Raw genomic sequence first — 13,047 nt, 5'->3', positions numbered from 1 at the left:
GAAAGTTTAACAAGTCCCAAACAGAGTAAGTCCAAGGAAAGTCACACCAAGAGGCACCAAGATAATTAAACTCCTGAAAACTAATAACAAAGAAAAATCTTGAAAGTAGGCAGAAAAAAAATACCTTTTGTACAGTGGGGAATTAACTGGAGTAATCGTGTATTTCTCATCAGAAACTATCGAGGCCACATGTAATGTATTTGGAGTAATGAAAGAAAAGAACTGTCAGTCTAGAATTCTATATCCAGCAAAAATATCTTGTAAGACTAAACAAAAAATCAAGATATTCTTGGACGAAAGGAAACCAAGAGAATTTGCCATCAGTAGATCTATACCAAAAAAAAAAAAAAAAAAAAAAAAAAATTGGCTAAAGAAAGCTCCTTAAACAGAAAGGAAACAATAAAAGAAGGAATCTTAGAACACAGGGAAGGAAAAAAGAACATGGGAAGCAAAAATATGAATAAATACAACAGGCTCTCCTTCTCCTCTCAAATTTTCTAAATTATGGTTAACAGTTGAAGCAAAAATTACAATGCACTAGGATTTGGTTCTAAATGCATGTAGAGAAAATATTTAAGACAATTATGCCATAAGTGGGGGGAAGGTAAAAAGACATCAAAGGAAGTAAGGTTTGTATATTTCACTCAAACTGGTATCCCAGTCAATGGTGGTAAAATTCTATGTACAGAATATAATGCTTAGAGCAATCATTTAGAAAGCCATGGAAAGCTCAAAAACAATTACAGGGAAATCCCGGTGGAATTCTTAAAATACACAAATGACCCACAAAAAATGCAGAAAAAAGATAATGGATATGAAAAACAGAGAGAACAAACATAAAACAAAAAATAAAATGACACACATAAGCCTTAACACATCAATAATTACATGAAACCTAAATGGTCAAAATATACCTATTAAGTGACAGAGACTGGCCAACTGGACTAAAGAGATTTTCAAAGACCCAATTATATTAGGTCTACAAAAATTCACTTCAAATAGTTATCTAGTCGGGATGAAACACGATATGTAAACATTAACCACAGGAAGGTAGGCACGGCTATATTAATGTTAGATAAAGCAGACTTCAGAACAAAGAAAAGTACCACAGGAAGGAACATTATATAGAGACAAAAGGTCAATCCACTAAGAAGAATAACAACCTTAAATGTACATGCACCAAACAACAGAGATGGAAAACGTGTAAGGCAAAAATGGATAGAAACCGAAAGGAAAGAGACAAATCCACAATTACAGCTGAACACTTCAACACTCCCATCTCAACAATGGATAGATAACTAGACAGCAAAGTCAGCAAGGATGTGGAAGAGTTCCACCAACAGATTCTAAGTGATATTCATAGAACCTTCCACTCATTAACAGCAGAATATACACTCTTTCCAAAGTGCTCACGGAACATATAGCAAGACAGACCATGCCCAGGGCCACAGAACAATCTCAACGCATTCAAAAGTGAAATCATACATAATGTGTTCTTTGACAACAGCTGATTCAAATTAGAAATCCATAACCGAAAGGGGGCAGAAATCTCCAAATACTTTAAAACTATAAAAACACACTTCTAAATAATTCATGCATTAAAGAAAAAATTTAAAAGGAAAATTTTGTAAATACATGGAACCGAATGAAAACAAAAAAGTAAAGTATACCGAACTTTGTGGGATGCAGCTAAAGCAGTAATAAGACAAATATTTATAGCACTAAATGCACACGTCAGGAAAAAAAGGAATTATCTCAAAGTCTAGGTTCCTATCTCAAGAAGTGAGCAAAAGGAGAGGAAAATAAATCCAAAGCAAGCAAAAGGAAGGATATAATAATCATAAGAATGGACAAAACTGAAAACAGAAAAATAGAGAAAAATAATGAAACAATGAGCTAGTTCTTTGTAAAAAGTCCATAAGGTTGATAAAACTCTAGCAAGACGGACAAACAAAAGAACAGAGACACGAGTTACCAATACAAGAAATGAAGATACCATTACAGACCCTGCAGATAGTCCTTATGATCAAAAAAGATAGCAAAGGAGTACTGTGAAATACAAACTATCTGAACTCATTCAAAATGAAATAGGTAATTTGAATAGCCCTTAGAGGTATTAAGAAGATAGAATCCATAACTTTAAAGCTCCCAGATTTGGAATAAAAAATAAACCTCCAAATGGTTTCACTGGAGAATTCAGTTGCAAGAACTCATACCAATTCTATACACTCTCTTGCAGGAAACAGAATAGGAAGAAATACTTCCCAATATATTTTATGGAACAAGTATTACCCTGATATGAGAACCATAATAAGAGAATACACAAGAAAACCACAGGTTAGTATCTCTTCTGAAAATAGGTATAAAAATATTAAAATTTTATCAAACAGAATTTAGCAATATAGTAAGAGAATTATAAACCATGACCACTTGGGGGTTTATTCCAGGAATGCAAGGTTGGCTCAATGCAAGGCTGGTTCAATATTTTTTTTTAAGAATCACTCTATGGGATGCCTGGATAGCTGTCAGTTGACCATCCAAGTCTTGATTTCGGCTCAGGTCATGATCTCAGGGTCCTGAGAACAACCCTACATTGGGCTCCATGCTCAGCAGGGAATCTGCTTGAATATTCTCTCCTTTTGTCCCTCCCCCAACTCATACACACACAAACACACACACTCTCTCTCTCACTTACTCATTCTAAAATAAATAAATACCTCCTTTTAAAAAATCAATCTATATAATATACTAAAGAAGAAAACCACACAATCATATCGATCAACATAGAATAAGAATATGCAAAATCCAACATCCATCTATGACAAAAACTCTCTCCAAAACAGGAGGAAGAGAACCTCCTTAATTTGATAAAGTGCTATCTGCAAAAGCAAAGAAGTCTGTGCTCATCACTCATTAAACTTAGTGGGAGATGTTCTAGCAAATGCAATAAGACAAGAAAAAGAAATAAAAAGCAAACAGATTGGGAAGAAAGAAACAAAACTGTCCCCATTTTCATATGACATGATTGTAGAAAATCCCCAGAAACCTATGAAGAAAATCTTCTTAGAAAGAATAAGTGAGTTATATGAAGTCCCAAGGTACAAGGTCAAATATAAATGTCAACTGTATTCCCATATGCCAGTCATGGACACCAAAATATAAAATACAACACCACCTATAATTGCTCAAAACTAATGAAACCCTGAGGTGTAAATCTAAGAAAACCTGTACAATACTTGTCTGCTGAAATCTACACAACACCAGGGAAAGATGTCAGAAAGATTTGAAGAAGAGACATCCCACATTGATTGGTCTGGACAACTCAACGTAGTCAAGACGTCACACCTCCCAAATCGACAAACAGGTAGAATGCAATTCCACATGAACGCTCGGCAAGCTTTTTGCAGATATAGGCAGTATTATTCTAAAACATATGGAAAGGCAACGGAACAAGAAGGAGTACAATAAACTCAGAAAGGAATAAAGTGAGAGGAGTCCATCTGCCTAATTTCAAGACTTACTATGTGGTGACAGTGACTGCACTGTGGTTCTCGTGGAGGGACAGGCAAGCAGACCAGTGGACCTCAACGGAGAGCCCAGAGACAGGCCCACAAACAGCCCAGCGGATTCTGGACAAAGGTCTAGCAGCAATTCAGCAGAGGAAGGACAGCCTTTGCACAGAGAGTGGTCAAGCAAATGGACATCAGTAGGCAAAATGATGACCATCACCTTAGTTATACAGAAATGTACTCAAAATGGATCAGAGATGTAAGTGTAAAATGTGAAACTATCAAGCTTTCAGGAAAACAACATTTTCTCAGAGGAGGACAATCTTCAGGGTCTAGGACAAGGCAAGCAGTTCTCTGGCTGGATGTCAGAAGCACAAAGCACACACAGAATAATTGGATAAACCGGACAGAGCTCTTGTTGGTTACAAGGAGAAAAATACAAACCGCCGACCCGGAGAAAATGCTTGCAAACCGTGTAGCTGACCAAGGGCTAGAGGCTATAGGGAGAAGAACTCCCAAAACTAACGGTTCGGTTAAAGCATGAACAGACGATGGAAAGAGACGCTTCACGAAGGACAACGGCCAGACGGCTGATCGCCACGGGAAAGACGCTCAAGCCCACCACCAGTATCGGAATGTCCAAGCAGCGAGGCATCACCCCACACCTGCCCAAACGGCTAAACACACACCAGACGCTGGTGGAAGAACGCAGAAACCAGACTGCTGCTGGGGCTAGCAGACGGCACGGGCTTTCAGGGGAAAATGCAGCGGTTTCTTAAAATCCAACAGTGCCACAATCACACGACCCAGCGTTTGCACGCAGGGCATTTGCCCTAGAGAAATGAAGGTGTGTGCTCACCCAAAAACCTACACACCAACATTTGCAGCAGCTTTATTCACGACAGCCAAAAACTGCCAACAACCCAGACGCCCCCACCAAGGGCTGAGCGGTTACAGGCGCTGATGCGTCCGGACCATGAAACACACACACTCAGCAGGGGAGGACGGGGACATGCACGGCATGTCTGCGGCGACGCCCAGGGAGGACAGCCGGTCCCGAAAGGTTGTGTGCCACGGGATTCCATGCTGCACAACTGTCTCGACGACAAAATGGCAGAGATGGAAAACAGATCAGCGGCCGCCCGGGCAGGGAGCTGGGGGCAGAGGGAGGTCTGCGGCTAAGAAGGCGCCACACAAGGGATGCTCCAGTGTGGATGGAAACACACTGTCTCCGCCTCACAGTTGCCTGCACCCGGGTCACAGGAAGGCAGTGAGGTTTTGCAGGATTTGGCTGCTGGGGATAAACGGGGTTACAGGTACAGGGGGCTACAGGGGGTTAACTACCTCTGTGTTAGTTCTCAAGAGCTGCAGTTCTTTAAAACGGAAAAGATTTATTATTTTTAAAATCACACGTGGAAAACAGAACAGAAAGCAGTCAAAGAGAGTTACCACGTGACCCAGGACATGAAATCCCACTCCTGCGCTATGCCGGAACCTGACAAAAACCACACGTCCACACCCGCGTTCACAGCGGCGCTGTTTATAATAAGCAAAAAGTAGCACAGATGTGCACTGGCTGATGAAGGATGCATAAAGGGTTGTCCAGGCGTGCAGCGGAGCACCGCTCAGCCGTTGAGAGGGCACGAAGCCTGGGCACACGCTGCAGCGCTCACGGGCACACGACGCCCAGAGAAAGCAGTAGCGAGTCAGAAAGGACCCTGTGTTGCAAGCGCTGGGGGGAGGACGGGGAGGCGAATGGGGAGCAGCGGCTAACAGGCACGGGGTTTGTTTTGGGGGGACGAAAATGTTCCTAAGTTGATTGTGGTTATATTGGCGCCATCCTGAGACTATAAAAGGGACGGTGTGTCGTACGCTGAAAGCGGGAATTGTACGGTCCAACGGAATGCATCCCGGTACGTTGCTGGAAACATGAAAGCATGCACCGGGCTCTAGGAAATTTTAAAAGCATCCATTTTCGAGTGATCCTCTCTGTGCCCCGCAGAGAATAAGTAAATTATTGAACTATTTAAAAATGTTAGCCTTCTGCCGTCTGCGTCTATTTTTAGAAGTGCTAATCATTTCCAGGGAGATTGAAATCGTAATTGGGCAGCGTTCTGAAGGAGCTCTGCGGCCCTAAGGAAATGTCCCGGACAGAGAGCGGCCCCTGTGTCCCAGGCCAGGGGTGGGGGGTCGGGGGGCAGCCTGGGGTCCCCAGGAAGCCGACACTGCCCGCGCACCCTGGGCCGACCCGGCCTGGCACAGCCTGGCGGGCCTCTTCTGGAAGGCACAGTAAGGTCACAGTTTCTGCAGTCAGTCCACCTGATGGCACCGCCCGCCGCTGCCCGTGCTCCTGCTAATGCTGGAATGGCAGCAAACGTCAATGCCACGCCGGGAGTGGTGGGAGCGAGCCCCGGGGCCCCACATGGGCCCCCCACAAAACGGGGAAATGTCAACGCCCTCCTGTTGGCTCAAAACGCAGCAAGAAGAGCCCATGCGGCAGCTCCTTCCGGAGTGGGGAGTCTGCGGGGCCCCCCGTGGAAGCAGGTGTTTGAACAAAAGCCCGTGCCCGCAGGCTCACAGCAGCGCGTCCACGGCAGCCACGAGGTCGAAGCCACCAAAGGCCCATCAGCAGACGAATGGAAAGCAAAGTGTGGGCCATCGGCGCAAGGCAACGGGGTGCGGCCCAGACGCACGCTGCGGCAGGGGACGCTCGCCCACCTGCCGCCACCAGAGAAGCCGGACACATGATCTCGCGTCACACACGCTGCAGACACGGATGTTCCTAACAGGCGCGGCCACACGGGTGGAAAGCTGAACGGGGGCTGGCAGGGGCCGGGGGAGGAGACACAACGCGGGACAGCGGACGGGCACGTGCCGTGGGTAACTGGTCACAGGACGTTTCCCTCCACGACCGCCGATTCCCAACAGCTCACAAAGGTCCAGAATCCACTTCTTGGAGTCGGGGCCTGGGGCGGCTGGAACCAGGGCAGAACGCCAACCTTTCGGGGGTGGGGACAGAGGAGAAAAATCTCCCAACTTCCAACCCCACTGGCCTCCCGAAGGAGACTTCCCACCACCTGCAGGAAGTGGCCAGGGTGGGCGGACATCTCCTTGCGGTCGACACCGTAGCCGTAGGACAGCTGGCAGAAACGTGACTTTACCTGACTGCCTGCTCCTCTGACAAGCAAACAGAGGCTGGGGTCACAGCCAGGACCCGAGTGAGGGCCCCTGAATGTCCCTTCTGCCTCCTCCTGCCCTGCCTCCTCGTCTGCCCCCAAGGGAAATCCCTTCTCGGGAAAGCAGGACGGAGCAAGAGGGTGGCCGTGGGCCGGGGACCACGCACGCCTCCAGCGCGTTCACAAAGTGCTCTTGAATCTCCCGTGCCTCCAGCCCTCACCAGACGACAGGGTGGTCACGTCCGCTTACTCACGGTTACCGTGTAAAATTACTCAGGAGCCACGATGAAATATTAATCGTGCCTGCACCGTGACCAGTCAAAGCCGGAAACCCGACCTGGCAACGCTGCGGGGTGCGCGGGAGCCGTCTGTGATCCGAGGGCAGGAACAAAGGAGCCGCTGGGAGGGACAGGGCAGGCTCATGGACCCGCACCGGGGTTCCCTCCCGGCTAACCCGCTCCTCCTCCCTGGCCCTTCCATCCGCCACAGTCCTCTCCCAGGCACCCCGGGCTTGGTCATTCCGCTCGCTTTGGCCAAGTCAGCAAGAGCAAAGCACCACAGAAATGTGACGTGGGAGGGCTTGGCTCCTGGCCTCTCCCGGTGCCCTGGGGAACCCCACGGCCGCCGGGAGATCCAGCGGGGCTAGGCTGCCGGAAGAGACCAACAGTCAGTCGACCCCCAGACACGGAGGGAGGCCTGACCACAGGTGGACTCGGCAGATCCCAGGAACGGTCCAGCTGAGCCCTGCTCAGGTGACCAACCTGCAGACTCGAGAGATAAATCAGGGGCCAACAAATGACTGCCTGGCCCACGGCTTGTTTTTGTAAATAAAGTTTTATGGGAGCACTGTCATGCACATTCACGTACCTACTGCCTTTGACTGTTTTTTTGTTACAAAGGCAAAGTGGGAGAGAGGCTCAATGGCGTACAAGTGTCAAATATTTACCATCTGGCCCTGAAACAGTTTTACCCCAAGGCTTACAGGGGCTGGTTATACAGCAAAGGTTAGGTACCGACACAGCCCTGGATCGAATCGGTCCTTCCTAGGTGGGTGTTGCTTTGTCTAGTCTCAGGTCAGGAAACTCGTCTAGCTCACCTGAGCGATCTAAACAAAACACCAAACCTAACTCACAGACCCAGACAGCAGCCTGACAGTTGCCAGGAGCAGGGCGTGGGCGGTGGGCAAACTGTGGGAAGGGGGTCCAGAGGCACAAACGTCCACGTATACGGTTAATAAGCCTTGGGGACATAATGCACAGCAAGAAATAAAATGAACTGATTAGTGAAGCCGCTACAAACACAGAGTTTATTCAACGGGACGGCTCTGTTCATAGAAAATGCTTAACGAGGCTTTATTTATTAGGATGTCACGAGGTAAACCTCGTAAAGGATCATTTTTGCCTTAAAAGGTGGATCACCACGTACCCGTCCAGATGGCCCGTTAGCTCAGAGGCATTTCCTTTCTCCAGGGAAAGCACGAACCCCTCCCCGGGCCACGGACCATGCAGCCGGGGAGTTCAGGTGGCCGCCCGTCCCGACGGCCGCAGGGCAGCGAGGACACCCAGCTTGGGTACCCCAGCGCGGGGCAGAAAGCTGTCTGGAATTCTAGGGCCAGCAATGAGTGTTAAATACAACAACCACTATTCCTGGACTTGGGGTAAGAACCTAATTCTTTAGGAGAGTAAAAGCCCCGAAACTGTTTCAGTTGGGGGGCAAGCCACCGGGCTGCGGGGACCTGGGGTCCGGCGTGAGACCCACTAGGACGCCAGCCGGGGCTCTGGGCCTTCCTGAGGCCCAGCACCGCCCAGCCTTCCGAGCCTCTGGGCACCAACTTTCCGGAACCCCTGCCCTCTCGGGGTTGGGGCAGCGCTGAGCCGCACCCTGGGGTGAAGGCTGCGGGGAGGGAGGTTCTCACGCCTCCCCCTTCTCGCCTCCACCGAAGACCCTTGGCTGCTAAAACCACAGGAAAGTCGTCTGCAGGAAAGGGGGCTCTACCTGAGAACCAGACGGGGGGCTGGGGGGCACACGAGGCGGGGAGGCCTGGCGGGCAGGGGACAAGAAACAAGGAAGCCGATTTCACCCCCATTAAGGAATGCTACGAACCACCGCTGTCCAACAGCCGTGTAACTCGGGCCCCAAATGTCACTTTAAAGGGTGGCGACGTTTCTAAAATCAAAGTGAAAGAAGCTGTTGAAATCAACCTTCATAATATATTTTGTTTAAGCCCATACACGCGAAATGTTATTATTTCCACGTGTGGCACCGGCCACGTTTCACGTGCTTGGTGGCCATGCCAGGCTAGCGGCTGCCACACTCCACGGCACAGAGACGGGACTGCTGGGTGTGGGGGAGACGCGTGTCCCAGACGCTGAAGATCAGAAAGCACCCCACACGGACTGCAGGGCAGGCCCACTCCGCTGCACGCTGCCGAGGACCCCGTGCCGAGCATGACCGACCCCCCCCGCGCAGCTGCGCCCTTCTCTTGACCACAAAATGACTGCTTTGCCACGTGGTTACGGGTCCTGAAGGAGGGCATGCCACCAAGGATCCAAGCTGCTTTGAAGGCAACCGTGAACACAGCGCGCAACTTCGAGCCGGGGTCAAGACACCAACGGGAGAGAAGGGGGAGCCCGAAACCAGTCCCCAAACGATCTTGGGAGCGGCACCCATGACGAGGGGGCGGGGGACAACGCCATCAGGGGCTGGGGCAGATCACACCTGGGGAAAGACACGGAGGGGATCAAAACAAGAAAAACAAATGAAAAGCAAAACGTGGCGACGGGAGAAGAGATTGTAGGAGGTGGGAGGGGCTGGAGGAGAGAATACACTCGAGAAAGGAAGAGGACCTTGGCCACACCCAAGGGTAAAGCCGTCTGCACCGAGGGAACGCGCAGGCCAAACCGGACGGAAGGTGTATCCGGTATACGTAAAGAGTGTCCACAAATCAGCAAAAAGCAGACGAATGACCCAAGGTGAAGGAAACGGAACTGGGGAAATTAGGGACAGGGACTCGGTGGATCCAAGGAAAGGCAAACGGACGGAAAGCCCAGTCCCGCCCATCAGGTCCAGCCCGGCGGCTGGCCGTGACCTCCGTGAGGACCTGAGCTCTCACACCACGAGGGTGGGACCGCAGCGTGGCCCAGCCCCTTGGACAGTAAGTCGGGGGGATATCCGTGAAAGTGGGACCCCCATCCCCCAGGCCGCAGACCCTGGGAGAGCTGCCCTGGATGAGCCCGTCCCTGCAGCATGGGCTGAAAAGAAACAGAAAACAGCCTCGGACTCGTGGGGTTTGGCATTCCGTGGAATATTACACAGCAGCGAAAATGCACGTGCAGAGAGCTCAGGAGGAGACGGGACCTATGATAGCTATTAGGAGCTACTAATCCCAGTGCCACTGAGGCAGGGCTTCTGGGGAGCAGGCGTGCCCTCGCCCGCCTGCCATCCCCCATCCCCTTTCCCCTGCCCGGGCCGCCTTGGGTCTCGCTGGACCAGCAAACAGGCCCGGACGTCGGCAGCTCATCAGACGGGCAAACAGCACACGGCTCAGCTGGCCCACGTCTCGGGTCCTGAGGCAGTCAGGCAGAAAGCACCCGGTTAGTTAACGCGCTCCGGTCTGCGGGAAACATCCCGTCCTCAGTCCAGCCCTAAACCCGAGCTGAACCCACACAGGTGAGGCACCAGTTTCCCAGGAAGAAGCGCCTGTCCTCCTGGGGGATGGGAACACTGGCCAGGAGAGGAGTCAGAGGCCACAATTTCTCTGACCTACGGGGGTCACCCCTACTTGGTCCCCAGACCTCGTTCTTTCCACTAGGTAAAGCAAGTGGGCAGGACGGTCTCAGTTTTGGAATCCCAAGACCAGATGGGCCTTGCATCGGTCTTTGCTTTAAAATGTGTCTTTTTAAAGTACTTTTTATTTAAATTCACTTAGTTGACATACGGTGTATGACTAGTTTCAGAGGCAGAGCTCAAGGATTCATCAGTTACACATCACACGCCCTGCCCGTGACGTCACGTGCCCTCCTTCATGCCGGTCCCCTGCCACCCCAACCCCCACCAGCAGCCCTCAGTTTGTTCCCTGTGATTAAGAGTCTCTTAGGGTTTGTCTCCCTCTCTGGTTTCGTCTCACTTTATTTTTCCCTCTCTTCTGCTGTGGCCCTCTATTTTGTTTCTTAAATTCCACTTGTCAGGGAGATCATACGGTAATTGTCTTTGTCTGATTGAGTTATTTCACTGACCGTAACACCCTCTAGTTCCATCCACATTGTTGCAAATGGCAAGATTTCATTCTTTTGATGGCTGTGTAATATTCCATTGCATAATATAGACCTCATCTTCTTTATCTGTTCACCCGTCAATGGACATTTGGGCTCTCTCCATAGTTAATCTGTTGAGGCCATCGCTACTGTGAACATCCGGGTGCACGTGCCCCTTCGGAGCACTACATCTGTATCTTTAGGGTAAATACCCAGTAGTGTGATTGCTGGGTCGTAGGGTAGCTCTTTTTTCAACTTTCTGAGGAACCTCCATGCTGTTTTCCAGAGTGGCTGCCCCAGCCTGGGTTCCCACCAGCAGCGGAGGAGGCGCCTTTCTCCGCATCCTCGCCAACGCTTGTCGTCTCCCAACTTGTTCGTGCCCCTTGTTCTAACCGGTGTGAGGGGGTATCTCATTGTGGTTTTGAGTTGTAGTTCCCTGAGTAAAAAGCGCTTTTTGAAAGCAGGGACTTGAACTGGAATCTGCACACCACGCACGCGGCAACAGTATTCACAGCACCTGCGTGTCCGTCCCCAGAGAAGCAGACACACAGGACACAATCCGTCCACATGGTGGACTGTTACTCAGCCTCAAAAAGGAAGGACATTCTGACACGACAACACGCATGGACCTGGAGGACACAATGCTGAGCGAAATAAGCCAGACACGAGGACAAATGTTGCAGGATTCCACTCACACGAGGTCCCTAGAGGAGTCAGACGCTCAGAGACAGACAGCACTACGGGGGCCGCCAGGGCTGGGGGGAGGGAGTTAATGTTTAACTCCCGGGACAGAGCTTCAGTTTGGGAAGACGGAAAGTTCTGGAGACAGATGGGGGGTGGACTGCACAACAATGTAAATGCGCTTAAAACCATTGAACAGTACAGCTTTAAAAAATGGTTAAGATGGCAAATTTTGGGTTATGCATATTTTATCACAACTTAAAGTATTAAGTGCAAAATATTGTTTTCACAGCAATTTCCATTAAACTCCCTACTTATCATGTGCTGCTTCCTTCATGTCCCTCAAGTCTTTGCTCAGGAGGCCACCTCCCCCAGGAGGCCCACCCTGACCACCCTACTGAAAAGTGCGACCGTCCCTCCCACCAGGTCCCCAGAAGCAAGCACTCCTTCTCTCCTGGACGGCACAGGGGTTCCTGTATCATCTCCCTCACTCGGTGTTTGTTTCCCCTGGCTCGAATGTTGGCCCTCCAGGCAGGAATATGTGTGTCTCTGATTTACTGTTGGATGCTAAGAGTCTAGGGCAACCAAACAGACCCCTGCAGGATGCTTCACCCCAGGACAGCAGAATACATATTCTTCTCAAGTGCACGTGGAACATTCTCGAGGATGGACCGCATGTTAAGCCATCAAAAAAGCCTCCGTGAATGTAAAAAGGATTGAAATCACACAAAGAACATTCTCAAGCCAAAACAGACTGAAATGACAAGTCAAAAAGAGAAGAAAAAATTTAGAAATGTACAAATATGTGGAAATTGAACAACACACATCTAAATGACCAATGGGTCAGAGACCACATCCCAGGGAAACTGGAAAATACTAAGAAGAAAAAAAGAAAGAAAGAAAGAAACTAGAAAATATCCGAAATGTGTGGAAAAAGAAAACAAAATATAGCAGAACTTACGAGATACAGCAAAAACAGTCCTTAGAAGATTTTCAGTTGTAAATGTTTATAATCAAAAGAGCAAAGAGCTCATGTCCATGATGATGAAACTCGACAAGGAATAATGAACTAAAACGAGCGACAGAGGAAGGAATAAAAGGGTGAAATGAAAGTAAGAGAAGAGAAAACCAACAAAGCCACAATCAGGTTCTTTGAAAAGCTGATGAAATTGGTAAACTATCAGCTAGATGGATCAAGGAGAAAAAAGGGGGGAAATAGTCAAACTGCCAGACTCAGAAATTAGAAGGAGGACATTTCCACCAAATGCACAGAAACAAAAAGGAGGATAAGACAACCCTGTGGACAACGGCACACAGAAATGGACAGATTTCAGGGAGACACAAAGTAGCAAATGTGACTTAGGAAGAAACATACCTATAACGAGCAAAGACTGAATTAAAACCACACACACACACACACACACACAC

General features: G+C 49.1%; 1 protein-coding gene across 2 annotated transcripts in view; it reads right to left on the bottom strand.

The window, feature by feature from the left end:
- SHANK2 (SH3 and multiple ankyrin repeat domains 2) overlaps positions 1 to 13,047 on the bottom strand; it is a 471,077-nt gene that overhangs the window by 445,769 nt on the left and 12,261 nt on the right. The gene's annotated exons all lie outside the window — the stretch shown is intronic.

Source organism: Martes martes (genome assembly GCF_963455335.1).
Source record: "Martes martes genome assembly, chromosome: 10".
Classification (NCBI taxonomy): Eukaryota; Metazoa; Chordata; class Mammalia; order Carnivora; family Mustelidae; genus Martes; species Martes martes.
The sequence above is the reverse complement of the archived record's forward strand: the minus strand, read 5'-3'. Positions and strand labels throughout refer to the sequence as shown.